General features: G+C 41.4%; 1 protein-coding gene across 7 annotated transcripts in view; it reads left to right on the forward strand.

The window, feature by feature from the left end:
- rbfox3a (RNA binding fox-1 homolog 3a) overlaps nucleotides 1-19,067 on the forward strand; it is a 430,902-nt gene that overhangs the window by 124,716 nt on the left and 287,119 nt on the right. For 5 of the 7 annotated variants that reach the window (XM_018761818.2, XM_018761816.2, XM_018761819.2 and 2 more), the window contains one exon: nucleotides 14,203-14,252. The gene's annotated coding sequence lies outside the window, so the exon portion shown is untranslated. Of the gene's footprint in view, nucleotides 1-12,502; nucleotides 12,522-13,729; nucleotides 13,767-14,202; nucleotides 14,253-19,067 lie in introns of those variants that run through there. The other 2 variants (XM_018761815.2, XM_018761814.2) reach the window with 2 other exon arrangements.

Here is a 19,067-nt window from a genome sequence, read left to right on the forward strand (position 1 = left end):
AGCACCTGCATAAACATGGATAGGTGGACTGATAGTTTTAAATGGATGGAGACGTTTTATGTAAATAAGGAGTCCTGCCCACAGGAGATTAAGGAGAATATCAAGCGAATCCAGTCCCGTTTATTCTCCAAGGGAACGTTAATGTGATTTATTGTCTTAATGTAATATGTGGACTTGATGTTAAGAACACAAGTCTGAAAAGCCGGCAAGTGACCTTAAGCTTAATTTTTGAAATGATGGATTAGAGTCCAGGAGGTTACTGAAACTCACTAATAATGGCTGTTTGAGATGGTTTTTGCATGCAGCGTGAAATCAACAAGGTTAAGTTCAGCCAGCCTTGAAAATACACTTCAGACCCAAATGTCTTATGATAGGATGCAGGGCGCCGATTTCCTGCATGGGAGTCCTTCCTCGGCAAAAAAGAAACATGCGAAAAATTAAATTCAGGCTACAAACAGGTTAATATGATATGCCATGTATATGAAATCCATGTTCATTTCTGATTCTTTTTTGCGTTCTTTTTCATAACTATTACAGAAAAACAGGACTCTGTGTCAAAAATCGCAATAGTAGGAGAGGGTAGGACAGGTTTAATTCTGTTTCTTTGTGCAAACTGCAGTATGGAACAATATTGTGTACACCCAGGGTCAGTCAGGGCCCGTAGGTTCTGACTTTTTTCTGCCAGCACATGGCTGCACACCCAGTGTTGATCTGAGGATTCAGTGACCTCAGGGCACACTTGCCCCAGGGTAGGATAGTGTAAAAAACCTTACACTGAACCGCCTCCAGACTTTCTCCTTTTTCTTTCAGTGATAATGTATGAATTCCATATAAAAAATTCTTTATTATAACCCAATCAAATCTCAAGCGTAATGGAGATTTCTCAAAGTTGGGGTTTGCAGGATCAGTCCCCACACTAACAAAACTGGTGTTGAACCAAAAATGTCTCCACTGTAACCGTCATAAGTTGTGGTATGTTCAAATAGTTTATTTTACTTATCAAATTTCATTGGATCATTTGTTAAATCTGTAAGCAGTTTTTGTTTCCAAATCACCAGTATCTTATTAACCTCTTTTGTGTTGCTGTTTGAAATATTAATTTATTCCAAGTGTGTCCCTGTTACCATGTCTGTGTTTTGAGGACCAAAACAATCACACTGGGTTCGCGAGCGTGAACAGGGTTCCCTGTTCAGGAAAAGTGTGCTTTTCATTTTAAGAATATGTGTCTGAAAAGTTTGTTCTCTCATGTAATAGTGTTGTTTTCCAAAAATCCAAAATAGTTCCAATAGTCCAAAAATTCTAGACAGTTAAAGAAGAAAACACATGAAACTTTGTTATTATACGTCTACCTTTTATAATCGCCATCAGCCCTTAGTTGGAAAATGTTTTTTTGATTTGTGCACCAGAAATAAAATTAAATGTTAATATGTGTTCTTGATAAGAATATATGCACACTATATATCAGGAAATTTGATTACTGTGTTATGAATGCTGAATCAAGAAAAAAGTTATTCGTTACCGGGTCGGATATATTCCCCGAGCAAAATGGATTACAACACTTTACTGCTAAACAAGCAGCATTTGTCAGACTGTGGCAGTTTTATACTTTTTATTTTTATATTTAAATGCATTTTGTGGGGTTCAGTGGTTTTCTAACACAGCCTTATTATTTTAATTGCCAGTACACTTTGCAGTATATTTGTGTGGTTTTCTGTGTGTACTTTTATCAATGGACTGATGATATAATGATTAGCAATGTGTGTTACAGATGAAAGAGATAAATACCATATTTCTTACTCATGTGGCTCATTGAATACAGACTGCATGTAATATAATAAATACATAATGACAAAATAAACACTCCCACATTACCAAAGATATCTTCAAGGAATGATGTATGCTATGCAGGGGAAGCATCTGGATCTCCACACCCTGTGAACCAATCATGTCTCAAGGTGCTTCTGTTGAGTCCCCAATAACAGCAACGTAATTGAATTAGTCAAAGTAATACAGATACTTGAAGCATTATGTGGTAAACATGAGAAGCCCACTGTGATGCAAGGAGCCTAATCTAATTGCAGGCCAAATTCTGGAGAGCAGCCAAAGAAAATCTATCGGGCAACCTAGATGGGCGAGATGCTATCGATCTGGTGCGAAATATGAATTCACAGTCCGGCTCGCAGATACATTAAAGATGTGCTATTTATTGCAGATTTTTAATTCTTCTTTGTTTTTTTTTTGGTAAACTATATTATTTGAAAACATTTTAAATAGACTTTAAATATGTAAAGATGATGCAAGGTGGGGACAGCAGAAAACGTCATAAATTCCCTCTTATGCGTTGTTCTAGGAGCTTGTAGTTCATTTGAACTTTGACACATAGCATGGCTCCTATAAGTCAGAACGTTGTTTGGAGGGCTTGGAAGAACCATGTTGGCCGGCGGTCTGTCCTCGGGCCCCGCTACACACATCTCTCCTCATTACCATGTCGCCGTGCCTACCTCTGCGAATAAAAAGCTCATCTCCGCTGCTGTCGGGGCCTAAGATTTACTGCACTCCCATGTAGGTCCACAACTTGTTCCCTCTCAGTTCTGTTCCCCTTATTTATCACTTTTCCACCCCCACCCCCCATTGCCATTGGACAGTAAATCAGGAGCTCCGGATACCTTGTCATCCAGCGATTACCTGGAGGAAAATAAAGTGACTCATATAGAGAGGAAAATGGAGGCTTAACACACAAAAGCATACAAGGACAGCTGGAGTTTGTCACCATTGTCGGCTCTCAATCCATTTTCAAAGTTTGATTATGTTGTGTCAGAGTATGGAACAGTAGCATCTCTGGGGGCCAGGTCTACCTGTAGGAGTTAGTATCAGCTACAATGCAGAAAATACAGGAAACGATGCTATGTTGCTCTTGTGATCACTTGTAGGGACAGTGGCCTGCAAAATTACAGTGAAACTAAAAAAATGCATTTAAAGTTGAAAATACAATAACAAATTGATTATGATAGCTGTACTTAAATGTTCAAAATACAGAAAAGCAATAGAAATGAGTGTAAGCAAATTATACTTTTTACCTTGATTTCACTGAATTTTTAACGTGTAGCAGAGATAAATGTCTGGTGTTATCGTGTTTTTTGGAGGGTCAGATGATTTAGGAGCCTCTGACATATGGAAGGGAAAGTAAAGCATTTGACAGTGCTTCCTGATGCAGGGATGGCTGCAGCCTAGGGTTGTGGCAGGGTGTTTTGCACTTGCAGGTGTTTGTGAAGATGCCCATTATTGCTGCATGCGACAGAAGAATCTCATCCTTTTCGGCCTGTCTGCAATAAAGCGTGCAAGTGCACTCTGTTTCTCGACACAGAATCTTTTAGTACTCAGGTCCTCTCTGCACCGTTAACCCCGGCTCCGAGCCCGCAGCTTCTACATTCTAATTGGACGGCACTGCATGCGGAGCGGCAATGATATTTATCAAAAAGACACGGCCCCATCATCTCGCCAGGGCCTCTGTCCCTCTGATTATTGTTGACCAGCAAAACGTTTGACCTGCAAACGGCAGCACTATGAGAGTAATCTACCTTGACATCGCTGTATCTAATGGCCCTGTGCGATCGATGGCCTCGACACCTGTGGGCCCAGCAGCTCATTTCTAATGCTGCTGATGGATGTGATAATCCGCTGTCTTGGACTACTCAGACGTTCAGGCCCCGTTTGGAAAGAATTTTTCTTTTTTCTTTTTTTTTTTTGCTGATTTAATTAGTGACATGTAGATTGAGCTGATAGGTGGGCCGTGGGATCAAGTTTCCTATTGATCCACACATTATCTCTCCTTCGTTTACACAAAAAGAGCAATTACGATTGAGATCTCAAGAAAGGAAAGGGATAATATTGTTTTTATTTGGTTTCGTCGGAACTGGTTCCGTGGTGATTTGCTCTGCCACCTTTTGGGCATAGCTGTAATTGCACCCTCTTGAAAAACCGTGAAAACCTCTCCCACGTGTTTGATTTGCGTGATAAACCTGGACGTACCCTGGGTTACCATGACTGTGGGTGTCTCACAGCAAGAGAGATTTGTCTGAAGACTTCTTAATGTAGGTACTGCCTTACTTTGCAAGCTTAACTAAACAACCAGTGTCCCAGGAGATGTTAAAAACCTTTTCAGACATATCTTAAAAGAGAATAAATGCATCTCATCAGTTCGGTGGCTGTGGGAGCACAGGTAGCATGTGAGAAAAGCTCGATTTATTGATGTGGCGTGCAGGCTGGGGCTTCTCAGAAAAAGTGGTGTGTCAGCGGCGAGTTTGATATCCACCCGGGCACCCAGGGGTGAGGCAGGTTGGCACCCAAAGATATCGACTCAGCTAGAGATCGTTAGCCTTCTTTCTGCCCTGTGCTTGGTTTTAAAGGTTACAAAAAAATGCCAGGTGCCACCACGGAGTAAAGGAGCGAGGACCAGCGACAGTTAAAGAGTGATCGCAGCAAGGGCCACTGAGTTTCAGCTTCAGCTTGGTCACCCACTGTCTTCTTGGATTCTACTGAAAAGGAGTTGACCCATAGAGACATCTTAAATCTGAACATCATCTGGACCCTTTCGGTCAGCTTCTGCGGCCCAACTAGATGACAGACAGCAAGCGGCACTAAGAACACGTACTGTGGTCAGAACACAGCCTTTGTGGTAGCACAGCTGAGCAAGCCGTCATTTTTCCAGCTACATAAATAACGGGCGAAAAAGACACTGGCATTCACTCATTTTGCTCCTGCTCGGCCTCGGAAATTATGTTGGAGACACTGGTTAAAAGATTTTGCAATTCAATACTAAAAAGACAAAAACATGACATTAGGCAAAGTGTTTTGTGATGTAATTCAGGTGTTTTCTCTCCTGCGGATGAGTGCTGTCATGGTTGTAGCCATTCATGATAATCCACTTTGCAATTCATCATGATTTGGTTTGCAGTCCTGTCTGTCACATTTGAGCACACATTGGAAGAGAGCACAGCCCTGCCTTCTCAGCAACAGAGCAACAGCAACTAATCCAATTGCTGTACATTACATTAAACCTTACTGAAGCAAGCATATTGAATTTGCACGGAGTGGTACTTTATAAATTGTGGACCATTATTAACACTTTTTAACATGTGGGTACATATAGCTTCCTACCCATTTGCTGTATGGTGTGCTTCCAGCATGGCACCACTTTCAGGTTTGCAGGTTACCCCCGTCAGCACTTTGGCTGACCTGCAAGTGAGAGGGTTTGTAAAAGCACACAATCGCATAATGGCACTCAATAGGTATGGCGGGAAGCTGGTTCCTTGGAAAGCACATTTTTCATCCAAAACACAATATTGCTTTCAAAGGGACATGACATGAAACTGTACTTTGCAGCTGTATATCTAATGCCACTGTATTTCATCCATGCATTCATCTGTTGTCAGTAACCACTTGTCCAATTCCGAGTTGCACTGGACCAGAGCCCAACGTGGGAAGGATAGGGCATAAGGTGAGATACATCCTAGTCAATCCATCATAGGACAATCACCCACACATATGCATTAGCTCGTATTTACAAATGGTAAGGGCGATCTTGAATCGCCACTTCATCTGAAACACATGTCTTTTGGCTGTGAGGAAACCCACACAAGCATGGCGAGAACATGCAGCACCAGTTCTACCTACTGGTGCACTGTGCAGCCCTATTGTATTTTACGTATTTGCCGATTTTAGATAAAAAGGCAAGACACAGCTGCTTAAGTGTCACTGTTTTCAGTTAACCGAAAGCTATCATTTATCCTTTTGGTTAATAGGGTTGATTTAGCCTCAAAGTGCCCACATAACACAGCACTTTCATTTTTCTTATTGCCTTCAGAAGAAAACCACTGCGCTGCATAAATAATGTTGATATACAAGTAGAGGAAAGAATACTGTATTCCCCAGAGGGTAATTGCACCTAGGCAGTTGTGCCTGGAGAACACAGTGCAGAGTGAAGCAGAGCTCGGGATTTCCTTGAATTTCATAATCAGGTTGTGGAGGTGGGTTCCACTTTCCTTCACCTGGGTGGGTTTAAAAATCCTTGCTCTGAGGCTCTCTGGAACTGAGTGGTGCTCTATTTCTACCAGCTGCTGAAGAAATTGTCCAAACGCCGCAGGGCTTCTGGCTCTGGTTTGGCCATGCAGTAAGATGGTCCCTGTCCTTTGGAGCAGCCGCAGAGATCCACCCGTCCTCAGGTGAATGGTGTCTCTCCAGCCTCATTAGATAGGAATGCAGCCCTCCGCCAGTGAGAAGGGACATCTGTCACTTTACATTTAACCAGAGGATGCTCACAGCACACTGGGGTAAATGACAAACAATCCATCCTTATTTAATCAGCACAATTGCAATTGGCTTGGATTGGATGGGATTGGATTTTGGATCTGGAGGTGAATTCTTATCAATTTGAAGGTCCACATTTGAAGTTTCACTGCTCTGACTCTGTAGGTGTTTTTGATTAGAAAGCTCAGGAATAAGAGTTTTTCAAGGAATCAAGACCAAGTATATTTGTAATACTGAAAGATGCTACAGTACTTTATATGATCTCTGCAGAAAATTATGCATTGGCAGTACACTTTGACATTAATCTCACTTCTCAAATTCTACCGTTTTTTTTATTCAAGGTATCCTAAATTCACAAAAGAATGGCGCTATAGCCTTTAACTCAGGCTCTTAGGTGGTACACTGTTCTCCATATCGTATGGATATGTGTCAGTTGGGGTTTTGTAGAGTACCTGTGGAGGCCAAGTGCAGATATAAATGTAGACTTTATTCTGCAGATAATGAGCAAAATGTCGGGAACCTATTATGCCTGCCTGCAAATTATAACCTAATCATGTGTACCTTTGTTTTGTTAATGGAGTCCCTTAATTCTTTTAAGCAGTGCTAGGTCTTCACATGGCTGAGGAAGGTCTGATAGAGCCCTTAACCCTACTCTGTGCTGGGTGTGTGGTTTTGTGGAAATGTGCCCCAGGCATGAATGAATTATGAAGACCACCTTGCCGGATCGGACCAACTGCTGGATTTCTCTGCTCTCTGACAACCGCTGACTGCATTAGTATGAAGAACCTGTGGAGAATATGCATATATGTATATGTATATGCTTGCTCAACCATTGAGATTCCTTCTCTTTTTTTGTAACTGAGCTGGAAACCGGCACTTCCAGATTCAAATGAGAAGGGTACAGAGAGGGGGCGCATAGCAGGAGATAGACCCAGCTACAGAGCGAGCCTGGCCCAGCGCCCAGTATGCACTACGATACGTCTAACCACCCAGGGGTCCTTCTGCCCCCTCCGTACTTCTAATCCCAGCTGTCCAAGAGAGATAGGAAGGCGCCACTCAGTGCAGAGGGGCCCAATCAGGGTGCTTTCACAGATGCTTAACGGGCCTTTGCAGTTGTTCAACAAGGTAAAACAGACAGGATGGATGGACTTAATATCATTGCTGACTCAAATAGAAAGATATAAAATAAATAACCAATGACAAGGACAGAACACAGCAGTATCCATAACGGTTTTCTATTACATATTTTTTTGCATGGCTTCACTTCACGTATGTTATTTACCATAAGAAACCAGTGAAACAGTGCCTACCTCTTTGTTAATTTCGCCAGTGTAATATTTTAATAAATCACATCTGACAGCATCTGCTGTGGCATCAGCCTTCCCGTGCAGCCGGAAGACTGATTGATCCAACATGCCCTAAGGTCTTCCTGCCTTCCCAGGGAGGGGAGCTCCTGCTCCACCAAAGTGCCATGTCCAAGTGGACTATTTGCATGGTCGAGCATGAGCGGAGATTCCAGAGCTGTGCCACCTTCAGTATGATGACACCAGGAACACCATGGGCTTGTAGTTATATTATCGTGATGTCAACATCCCAGTCCCTGGTTTGTTCCCGCTGACTCGATGTAAAAGGCAGAGATGGTTTCAACCGCTAATGCTGTGTGTCTTATTCTGTCCCTCACCAGGAAGACATGTGACGTCTGTTTAGAAGCCCGTTTGCACAATATGCTGTTAATTGTTTACAGTGAAAATTTCCTCTCTGGCTAAATACTGGAAGGGTTTGCTCTGTCTGCCGGGTTTTCCTCTGGGAAACTCCAGCATGCTGAACTTCTGCTTGAGAGGAAAAAACGCTGCTTTTGAGTTTTTGTTTTGTTCGTCTCATTAGAAAGTAAACCAGGACTGGTGGGAGAAGGGCTTCGCCCCTCTCCAGGGTACAGCGGGGGAGACAGATTTTTGTTGTAGAGCTGGCTTTTTTTACACTCCTTTTAACAGCACCACACACGTCTAAGACACAGGGAAGAAACATGCACCATTCTGAATACCTAATGTAAGAACGTGTGCTTCTGTTTCCAAAGAGGCGACACTTCACAGCCTTAAATGTGAAAACTTGTACGTCAGAGTTGCGGACATCAAGACCAAGAGGGCACATAACCCACCTGATAAGCTGACAGGCACTGTCCAAACATTATCCAATCCGAGATCGAAAAGACTCCCGTTGGGCTGTAAAAATGAGCACCCAGTCACTCGTGGGCTGTTGAAAACAGGGCCCACACAGGTGGGCTCAGATCCTCTGTTGCTTCATGCATTATTCCTTCACCTCCACAGGGGCACTCTCTTTGTGTGGGGGCCCCCGCTGTGGGGTCAATGGGAATAGCACTGTGTTCCGCACCACCAGCCCGGAGTCATCTGTGGGGAAAGCTGGTCCTCGCAGTGGCCTTTGTCACTCAGGCTCCCAGTCTGGCAGCTCTGGATGGAGAGCAGGGTCTAATGCTAATGTGCTGTGCTGTTCGTTCTGCGTGCCTGACCGTTTTTTTCCATAAACCTCATTAGCGCAGGGGTGCCAGCATTGGCCGCCTTTCATCCAAATGGTGTGTCCATAATCAGGAGAAATCGCTCTTCCCTTCTTTAATGTTTATATGGCAGCCTTTTAACTCCCAGTGTTTCGGTGGAATTAAGAAATTGCAGGCTCATATTGGACGTACTATAAGATGCCAGAGGTATACTGCAGATAATCACTGCAGTGTGCTATACATAGAGGATATACTTTGGAACTGGATTTCACATGAGTTCTACTGGTTCTTTATTTGAAGTGATTAAATAGAAATATGGGATCATAAAGACGTGAGGCCTGGCGCTTGTTCTCAGCAAAAGAAATAAAGTGTTGCTGCTGAGAGATGTTGAGAAGCTCTAGAGATCCAACTATTCTTGCTGATCGCTGTCATGTATTCCATTCTACTATCCCAACCAGCTGCCGATCTCCTCCACTAAATATGCTACAGCCTCTCATTCAGAATCCTCAGTCACATGTTAGTATCTTCAAGACCTAGAATTGGAGTGAAATTGCAAGAGCATGACCATAGGGTATCTATTGATTCAACCTTTCTAATAATCTTCAGATTCAGTGAGTACAGATGCAGTTCCTGAATATCATGTCAACTGAATTGATTAAATTTGAAGGAAATGGCAATTTGACCATTGGCAACATATTTTGTAGACAAAACTATTTTGAAAAGACAGATTAACATAGAGTCTGCCTCGAGGTAAAGATTGTTTGTAGCTCCCAGAAGGAAGGATATTTGCTGTTTTTTAGAGGTTTGCAATGGAAGCTTTGACTGAGCTGAGGAGAGAGCAATAGAGGTAACCTACCCAAGAAGACATATGAGATATGAGTTCAGTGCTGAACAGGCATGGGCTTAAATGAGGAAAGTTTCCCAGACTATGGATACTGTTGTGTGAGTGATGAAATGGGATATTTTTATCTGAAGGTTTCATTTGATTAGCTGTGCGAGTTGCCAGGGAGCTGTGGACCTGACTATTGAAGAGCTGTGATTGGCAGCGATTTTATACACCACAGATGGGGAAAGAGCTCTCTACTCTCTTTTAACAAAAACTTCCACCCGAACAGGTCTGGAAGGAAAGGGGGTCAAAGTTCAGGCCACAATGGCCAGGGGCAATGCTGATGTGCTGGTTTCTCGTTCGAAGAGGACTAGGTTCCTCTGTAAGTCCGGATTTCCATGTTTCCATGGAAACTACATTCACATAATAGTACCAATGAGTAATGTCCCCATATGCTTTTTTCTGATATTGAAGAAAAATATTTTAATTGCTCTGAATTAAGGAAAAGGGAAGAAAAAAGTGCCAGCGCTACTATCTGTAACGTTTGTAAAAGCCACTTGTGATGAAAGACCATCTGTCAAGGCTTCGTGTTTATTTTCCTTTCCAATTTCTTGCCTTTTTTCCACAGATTCCTCTCCGTTGCAAACTGTAATAGCATGTTGTGCTTTGACTCATGGAAATTAAGCTGTCTTAATTAATAACAATGCATCCACCTAACTAATCTCTGCGTTGTAAAGCCTGTCCTTCCCATTAAACAGGACATGCATTATCCCTGATCAAATTAAAGTTATTTAATTTGTGCCCTGCCTCAACTGGAAAAAAGGAAAAAAAAAAAAACTTTGTGCAGGGGTGTCATATGAAAATTGAGTCTGGCTGCAGGAACTACACCTTACTGTCATTATGAAAAAACTGTACTGATCAGTGTGCTTACTGGTCATTTTTTTTGAAGCGGGAGGACTGAAAAGCTGTGGTGGAATGTGTCCACTTATGTGTGCCTGTGTATCGTTCAGAGAGAGTACAGCTTTGCCCCTGGGGTGTGAGCTCCGTTATGGCCTGAGCCCTTTGGTTCAGACTCAGTCTCCAGACCACCAGCGGTTGCATTTTGGACAGGGCTGCAGGCAAGATGCCCTGCTGCGAGAGGGCTGTGAGTGATTCTTCAGCCGCTGATGAATGGTGCCACTGATGGGTCATTTGTCCCTGTGATGGAGTTAGGTGTTGCCCTTTGGGAAGAAGAATAAAATAAAGAAAGCTACATCCAAGCGTGACGAATGTCCAAACGGTAACAGAATAAGTGGCAGCCGGTGTGCCGTCAGTGCTGACCCACCTCTAATTGGACTTGCTCGGGGTCGAAGGGATGTTTCATGGACACAGGATGACAGGAGGGCGGAGACATGAAGCTGATCGGCGTACGCGTAGCAAAGGACAGATCGACCGAAAGGGAGGAAAACTGAGAGAAAGAGAGAAGGAGAAAGAGAGAGAGGCCCAGATGGTTAAAATAGATGTTATGTCGAAGAAGTTGCATCAGACACGTAATATTTTTAAGGGGGCAATGATTACTATTTTGGGACTATTACACATTCTCAGTCTATTTTAATACATAAGGAAAACGTTGCGAATATCTAAATTTTCTCTTTCATTTAAAGGTTATGTATCATGCCGAGTTCAGGTGACACGAGGGTATAAAGCACAACTAAACCGCTAAAATGAACAGTTGACAGTATGCTAGTTGTGTGCCTATCACTTCATTTGATTTGGAAGTTAATGATGGTAACCAACTTTTTACCTAGCGTTCAGGCATATTACAGATTCACAGAGAGGGGTTTGAAAGCAAGGGGTAAGACTGTGTCCATAACCACGACTTTTCACAGCACAAATATCAGTCTAGTTCATCATTCGCTTTATGTCGCTATAGTATGGACCTACAGTGTACGTTCCATGTACAGCTAAGCTTTTTTATTGTGATGTCTCCGGAGCCGCTGTTCAGCACCATGTGATGTGTCACTTTTCAGATGCATTCTGGAAAGATACTAGTGTCCAGACATGCACTGACTGTGGTCAATACTTAATTAACTTCTTCATTTAGTTCGCTGTTTAGCTAGTCAGTCAGTCACAGCGACACTTTCGTTCAAAGCCGATTGCCCATTTGTGCAGCTAAGTGTCTACTACATTCCATTTGAACTACTATTTTCTGCAGAGTGTACTATTTTTGTCTTGAAGGGTTCATTCCATTTTGTCCTGGGTGACTGACGAAGCGTGTGTTTAAACACAAGAACAGCTTCGCACATTTCTACATCCGAAAACGGATCAACGGATCGTCGAAGCCGCTCCGAACGCGCACCGTTGGCGTCTCTCTGACGTTTGGTGCGCTCGCGCATGCGCTCCTTGCAGAGCTCCGCCCTCAGGGGCAGAAGGGAACCGTTTACGTGCGACCGTTGGACTCTCTGGCGCGTTTTGGCGCGGTTTGGCGCCCATTAGTCGTAGAAGCGAGGTGCCTGGCTTTTGTAGTGCGGAATGTTGTTCACGAAATAATAACAACAACTTATTGCGCACTGTTTTCACTTTATATTTAAGCCGCGAATGTGATCTTTTATAGCCATTTTTTTTCTGACGATGCAACAAGTCACGAGTACCAGTCCAGGGTGCTACTTTTCTTTACAACTTTTCTCTTCGTTCTCTGTGTTGTTCTTCAAACATACTTGTGTCATACATAGTATTATATTCTGTTCCCGTTTCTTCGTAATCTGTTCATGCATGGAAATTAGCCAAATAATATCTATGAATAACAAAATATAATCAGTTTTTACACATACACATAGCAGAGAGTTTCTGAAGGAAACAAGTTGCGCCAATGATTTTAAAGTTGTAGTTACTTACAGTCAGGTAAGCATGCCTTAGACTTAGTGTATCTCGTATTATCTATTATTAATCGTGTTAAGAACGCATTACAGAAAATAAAAAAATAGCATTAAGGAAGTGTTTCTTAATTCTTATTCAAACAAGATGCAGTATGCATGTGATGCTTTTCAGATGAAACACGCCCATTTTTTAATCTAAAATAAGATTTCCCCGGCATTATTATTATTATTATCGTTACACGCAAATGCTTTCAGTGCCATTTCAAATATGCCTTAAAGAGGGAAATGTAGCTGAGAGCCTTTCGCTCAATTTAGCTTGAGAAATCGGCGAGCTGTAGATGAGGAAGCCTTGCAGTTAGAAAGCACACAGCTATATAGTAAGCGGTTTGTTTTGTGCTCTACTCTACATTGATTGATGGCCGAAGCTGTTCACTGAGTGATTGATGGCGCACTGCTAGACATCTGTATTTAGTATAAATTTGTGACAGCCAAAACAAATCCATGAACCATTTTTTGGCTGAATAAAGTTCATAGGAAATTGAACGTTACCTTTCATTTGTAGTTGCCCTTTGATTGTCACTTGTTTCATAATTTGCATCCAACTTTGATATTGCATGACATTACCGCAAACCAGTGTCTTTGAGCCACGGTTCCCTCTGTGCTCCCTCCTCCTCCTCCCTGGGAGTGTAATCCACTCTGGCAGCGCAGTGTGCCCCTTTTGAAGCTGGTGCGGAGACTGTGGTCAAGGTAATCTCCGCTCCGAGGAAAGCCGTTTACAGAGGCAGACGGAGGAAAGGTCCTGTAAAGTAGCAGAGAACACTCCGGCTGATAAGGCGGTAGAGATTTCATAGTTTTTATTTTATTATTATTTTTTTTTCCTAGTGACACAGCGGGGTCTGTCACCGGCGTAGCGAAGAGAGGCACAGTCGCCGGCAGTGTGCTGATCAACAGATTGTTCACATTGATGATGTAGGGCAATGGCGCGCGATTGTGACACGGAGTGGGGGGCTTGGAGACGAAGCAATCTGATGGAGCAGCTGAAGTGACAGAAGCCACATTAATACAGGCATATGCCTGGAACAGGGAGGGAGAAAGGAAGGGAAAACACACACATACACACACACACACACAGCCAGCCATCGAGGAGAGAATGGAGAGAATACAGTGAGTGCCAGCAATTACTTCAATGCCAGTGGGACAGCTCCTGCTCACTCGCAGTGTTACAATGCTAGGCAGTGTCTATACAGAGGAGCTGAGGGAGAAAGAATCGGTAGGTTCAGAGGCATGGGGCACATCCCATTCTCCATCCTCAGCCCCTCCGTGCAAGGCTTACGCTCTCATTAGTGCAGTATCTCAGACGGAAGTACACGTGTTTGAACAAGAGACTAGGGCTATCTCTTTTTGTACAACCAGGAAAAAAAGTAGTATGTAAAATGGAGTAGATCAGGATATAGGGGGCTGCTGTTCAAACAGGCTTGTCAGATGTGAGCGCACACTGCTGCACTCAGCATGTCTTTTTTTTTTTTTTATTCCTTAAGACAGCCCACCCTATCTCCATCCCTTCCTTTTTCATCTTGTTCTCTCTCCTTTCGTTCAGGATTTATTTCTTTATTTGTTTTGTTTTGTTTAGTATATGCGTTGGCTTTGCCCCCCTCCCTCTCCTCCTCCCTGGTTTCATAGCGGAGTTTTTTTTGTCTTGTGTTCAGGTCGATCAGACAGAGTGACCACCAGCACTCCGGCCTCACATCACCCCACTGTGAGTATTGTACCGTTAATCGCGCTCTCTTCCTTGCTCTCTCTCTCTCGCTCTCTTCCTCCTTCTCTCTGTCATCTGTTTTGCTCTCTCTTTATTCACCTCGGTTGTCTTTTGTTTTTGTTGCTTTTATGTGTTGCCGATGGTGTGCAGAAGAGAGCAACGCTACGGTGAGCAGGAGCAGTGGTCTTGAGAGAGAGGAGAAAGCGGGTGTAAGGAGTGCAGGGGAGAAAATTCCTTCTCAGCAGCGGACAATCGTTGTGGGTTTGAAGTGTTCTCGGAGAGCGCCTGCTGTGGTGGAGAGGGAAGAAGAAGAGGGTGGGGGGTCTTTCTTTTACACGTGAAAGGAGCGTGCTCTTCTTCTAGAGTAATGTGAGGTTTTTGACAGTCTAACGAGGTCCTGAGTGAGTGTAGTGTAAGACAGCTGGACAGCTGGGATTACAGGTTATTGTTCTTAGGTAGTTAGATTTGGAAGTTTGAACTCATGATTCTTTCTGCTTTTTCGAGAGAGTTTCAGCAGCTGCTAGTGTTGTGCTGTTTAGTATTTCCTCAGTTTAACCTTTCTAGTAAACTAGTATGACATAAAACAACTGCAGCAGTATTACTGCTTGTGACATGACTACTACTCTCAAGTCGTAATGCTAATTTAAAAAATTGCTGGTAGTGGTACTTTGGTACTATTTGTACTTTGTTTTGGACAAAACGTGTGGTCTTCTCTTAGCATCTCAATTTCTGTTAGAAGTAATGTCTGTTGCCAGTTGAACAGTGAATGATGAGTGATGTGGTGTTCATTTATGTGTGCTGTAGGAGATATGGCCCAACTTAATGAAAACATTCACTGTATTGACGTAGAGAATTGTATGTCTGAGGCTATTTATAATGTGGATATATTTGTCCAATATTCACTGGGAGCGTAATCCAACGACCATAGGCATTAACTGGTGGTATTTATGGGTCAGCACAGCTTGTTGTCTAGTCTTCAATGTAGTCAATATACTGGGACAAAAAATTAAAGAAAACATATTTATGCCATTACTGCTGTATACATCCTTGAGTGACTCTTCATCCAGTTTTAGTCAGAGGCAAAACTTTACAGAAGTAGAAAGTTATTGAGTCTTAACTTTCTCTAATTAGACTGGACGTTTTCCTGATAATTCACTCTTTGCTGTTAGTAAACATTTTTTGTAACAGTTTGATGAAAGATGGCATCAGAAGTAAATTTAGTTGAAGTGTTCAGCGCATTAGCAAATAAGTTGGAAATACCATTCTGTACCAAATCAGGTGGCATCAGGTGTCTGTAATCACTAAAATCTTATTGGATATTCTTAGTGAAAATCTCAGGCTGGTTGTCTCTGCATTGGCATGTCACACACTACAGTTGGAACGGAACCTTGTGATGAGCTACTTGAATGCGTAAAAATATATCTGTACCACAGCCATGTTCTCCAGCTCAAAATATTTGAGTTTATTATATAAGGGGGTGATTCAATCAAAACTCAAAGCATTTTAAATCCAAATTTTAACACTGCCTTCAGATCCTCATTGTAAATTGTGGCCAAGCTAAATAGCACATTGTTTAAATAGAACGTTGGAAATGCAGAATTTAAGAAATTTAGAAGACTTCTAAGCTTTTTTCCACATAAGAAATAGGAGATGCACCAAACCAACAAGACTTGGCACTTGGATGAGGTTGTGGTCTTATTTCTGATATTCTAAATGATATTCTAAACACATATTCAAATATTTGTTTAACTCATTTATAATTCAGAACAACAATTTTATCTGTTAAAAATTTCAGTTTTCTCCCTGCTATATCTGAGCCATTTCAGCACAGAAAAATGCAGTGTGAATAAGGAAAATAACACTGCATTTAATTTATTGCAGAGAGGACATGTACATTATACAGCCTTAAATTTGATTAATTGACTCCAGTACACATATTGGCCATCATTTGAAAAGAAAAGTTATTCACAGTTAAATCCATATCAGACATATAGACTTAGTTTTTTGATTCGTGCAGAAATCCAAATAATTGTCACTGTCACATGCTTTTTAACTGCCTGTACTTGTTCAGAGTTGTAATTGTTTTTAGTTTTGTTACATTCTGGAGACATAAGCCCTTATGGTGCCAGCTTGGTAGAAAAATACCTGTAGAAAAATTAGTATGTCATGTAAAAAATTAGAAGGCATGGCTGAGCTAGTCTGTCAAAAAGGGAATGTTTTATTTCAAATTGTCCAGGCTGTTGTGTCTGAAACATCAATAAAAGAAAAAATTGTAACAATAATAATAATCTATTAAAAACGTAACTTTCTGTGTAGGTGAAAATCAGTTCATTTTATACATTTCCCTATTTATAATGCAGTGATATTTATATTTACTATATAGAACACAATACTACTTAAGTGTTGTGTTTTATTAAGCCTGTTTTTATTACTTAAAATGTAGGTCTTGCATCAGTAAATCATTTTTAGTGGATCCCTAATATTAATAATGGTGATAACACAGCATGTATATGCAGTCATCACTATATTTGGTTAATAGTGAATTTAAAATGTCAGAATTAAAGTGTAGAAAATGGTTTCAGAATAAAGAAATAAAAGCAAGACTTGTTTTACTAAGCCCGTCCCGGATGTGCCCCCTCCCCCTCCAGCCTTGCGCCCTGTGTTGCCGGGTTAGGCACCGGCTCGCCGCGACCCTGCTCGGGACATGCGGTTTCAGACGGGGTGTGTGTGTGTGTGTGTGTGTGTGTGTGTGTGTGTGTGTTTTTTTTTACTAAGTACTGTCAATTTCTAGAGAATGGATACTATATGATCCATTAATGCCATGGACATGTTTTGTAGCAACAGGATAATTTCACAGAATATAGCAGAATCTCCTGAGGACTGTTCAGCTACACTATAGCAATCATTTCTTTATAGGCTTCAATATTCAAACTGCATTCTTAATCTTAGCTGCAAAAGTTTAAATCCCCTGAGGGCAGATCTCTGGGCAGGTGTCTTGATAAGTGTGAGGAGCTTCTGCTGACGTGTCCTTGAACTCTGGCTAAATGGACAATAAACACAATCCCGCATACGCACTTTCCACCGGAGATGCGCCTGCCGGGGAAGAGAGACAAAGGCAGGTAATGTATGCTCCACTGGTCAGAGAAACGATAAATGAGTGCGACTGTGATTCTGATGCAATATTCTGTAATCTCCTGACATACCTCTCCCCTCGTTCCTAATCATAAATAAATGTGCGGACAAGTTTTGCATAGGCGTTCCTTTTCCCCGAAGTAGTGCAACTTCTGAGAGTTGCACCAGCACTGGAGGACAGGCTTTAAAGGAAAGTGGAAACTTTAAAAAACAATGGATGGATGCTGCACTTGGAAAACAAAATGTCAGATTGAAACTGCAGTGTAATCTGTAGGGTAAATGAATCTGATTTTGTTCAAAAATGAAAATTCTTTCTGTGTTGCTTATTAATTTGGATCCCTTGTTCCTTCTCTGGCTCAAAGAGTCTGTTTTAATTATTACAAAAAACTTTAAAAAATACAAAAGACATTCATTTGTCTGCATACCACTGCAGCACAGCTGTGCTGCTGTTTATTTGCAAAAATGAGCAAACTTCAGAAAGAAAAAGACAAGCTTTTCCGATACTCTTGGAGCTTTGACAGGCATTTCTTTGGGTCCTTTGATTAAAACAAAATATTTCATAGAACTGAGCAGCATTGGTTTTGAAACTTTACTTGTCTTCTACTTGACATATTCTTTTTAGATTTTAAACAGACACTTTTGGTTCATGTCTCTGAGTTTTGCTTCTGCTCTGGTTTAAATTTTTCCCTTTTAGTTTATCTGTGTGTGTTAATTTTTACAATGACTAGGTCTCCTACTATTCAAGTGATAGGCTGCAGCAGGTATCAGCTTGTATGGATTTTATAAATTAGAAACAAATTGGAAAATGAATGGGTCTGTGGCTGCAACTCTATTTAATTGAATATACATATTTTCAATCGGTAGCTTTATGTGTTTTTTCTTTTACGTGTTTGAAATATATTTGAATATTTAATTAGTTTCTTAACAGGGTTTGTTGTTTTTGTAATATTATGGTGGGGGGGGTCATCAAACTGTAATAAGAAATGTCTAATTTTTCTTTATATTTAAAATTGCTTTGTATGCCTGAATATTTCCAATTTAAGTTTTTTTTTTTTTTTATTTTAAGATTTGTATGTTTTTAGTTTGAAGTCTGTATGCACTTCCTTTCATTCTGGTCAGTAAGAAAGTGAATAATTGTTGACAGTCCCTTATTTATGGCCTTGATGCGCTGCCTGGTAGACGGATCAATAAAGTTAGTCAATATAAATGAGAACCATTCTAGCAATTATAGATGATTAGGTTAGTGCCTACCAATCAGAATCCTCGAATCCCCAGTGTGTTTGCACAGATCTGTCTGTGGCATGATGCGCACCTGAAAATCTGTGAGGAATAACAATAAACAGAAGGGCACAATCTATTGCAGCTGGATTGGTATGAATAGCCAACCAAGTTAGCAAAATTGTCAATGGGTGCTGTAGTGCACTAACTGAAGTTAGATGTTGAGTGAGGAATGATAGGGTGCAAATGGCTACATCACAGTGAAATTTTCACAAGAAAAAAAGAAGTGTCAGAAAATATGTGGACATTTTTTTTAGCTGAAAATGCTCCACTAATCTTTGATCCCTTCTTATTTAGGCAAATTTTGTGTGTATATGTTTTTATATTTATGGGACATTGTTATAGTATTAGAAATGCTTTAATATAGGAAGCGTTTTGCCTTTGACAAGCGTGTCAGTTCTGCAC

This window comes from Scleropages formosus, chromosome 20, assembly GCF_900964775.1.
Source record: "Scleropages formosus chromosome 20, fSclFor1.1, whole genome shotgun sequence".
Taxonomy (NCBI): Eukaryota; Metazoa; Chordata; class Actinopteri; order Osteoglossiformes; family Osteoglossidae; genus Scleropages; species Scleropages formosus.